Source organism: Cebus imitator, unplaced genomic scaffold (assembly GCF_001604975.1).
Source record: "Cebus imitator isolate Cc_AM_T3 unplaced genomic scaffold, Cebus_imitator-1.0 Scaffold27, whole genome shotgun sequence".
Classification (NCBI taxonomy): Eukaryota; Metazoa; Chordata; class Mammalia; order Primates; family Cebidae; genus Cebus; species Cebus imitator.
Genome location: NW_016107342.1, coordinates 10,840,134 through 10,840,947, shown reverse-complemented (window position 1 = coordinate 10,840,947; position 814 = coordinate 10,840,134). Strand labels below are relative to the sequence as shown.

The 814-nt window shown below is 30.7% G+C and overlaps 1 protein-coding gene across 1 annotated transcript in view; it reads right to left on the bottom strand.

Annotated features, from left to right (window-relative positions):
* Window positions 1-217: 217 nt before the first annotated feature.
* Window positions 218-814, bottom strand: part of ZEB2 (zinc finger E-box binding homeobox 2) — a 135,500-nt gene continuing 134,903 nt past the window's right edge. The window contains exon 10 of the mRNA XM_017523166.1: window positions 218-814. This exon is cut by the window's right edge and continues 4,925 nt beyond it. The gene's annotated coding sequence lies outside the window, so the exon portion shown is untranslated.

Below are 814 nucleotides of genomic sequence, written 5' to 3'. Positions count from 1 at the left end.
AGCTTGTGGCATATTCAGCATCATATCATCTCAGTGTCATTTCTCTGACTAATTCCATATTTCATATACAAATGAAGACTAAGGGATTTATTTCTGTTATTTAATAGCATTTGTTTAATTCCAAGATTAATATATCATCTTCAACCCTGAAACAGAGGCCCTCTGAAACATCAGACCCAAAAAATTGGACACAGCCTACTAGCCCAAAAAGAACATGTTGCCAATTATCTCCATGTTTATTTAAATATTTTGCTCTAAAGGAAGCAATCATTCCTTTATACTTCTTTAAATTTAGTATTGACATTTTTATTTTGGGAAAGGAGGTCTTTTTTTTTTTTTAACATGGATACAGGAAAAGAAAACTCTCCAATAAAAATATTGTCTAAAAAGTTTGTTTTGTCTGCATGATTTACTAAATATGTACAATTTCAATTCACAGCGAAGGTAACAAAGATTTAAACAGCCAACATCACAAATGTCTCAAGTTCTAAAAAAAAATCACTGTGCACAGTTTAACAATTTAATTGAAAAAACCAAAGCTAAGCCTTCAGTCTGAATCTTTTTTTATGATGGGCACAAGCCATGTATTTTCTTCATCTTTGTTACAAGATGCATATTTCAGTGACTAAAGCCCCTTCCCATTTTAGTATATTAGGTTATGTCAGTACATACTTAAGAGAGGCATAAATTGCCTCTTGGTACACCAATATGATTTGTGATGTGTTCACATATATGTCATAATATTTATTAATATATAAAATGATCAGATGAGTCACCTGTGATTTTTCTTAATGTCTTCAAATGTTGGAATGTT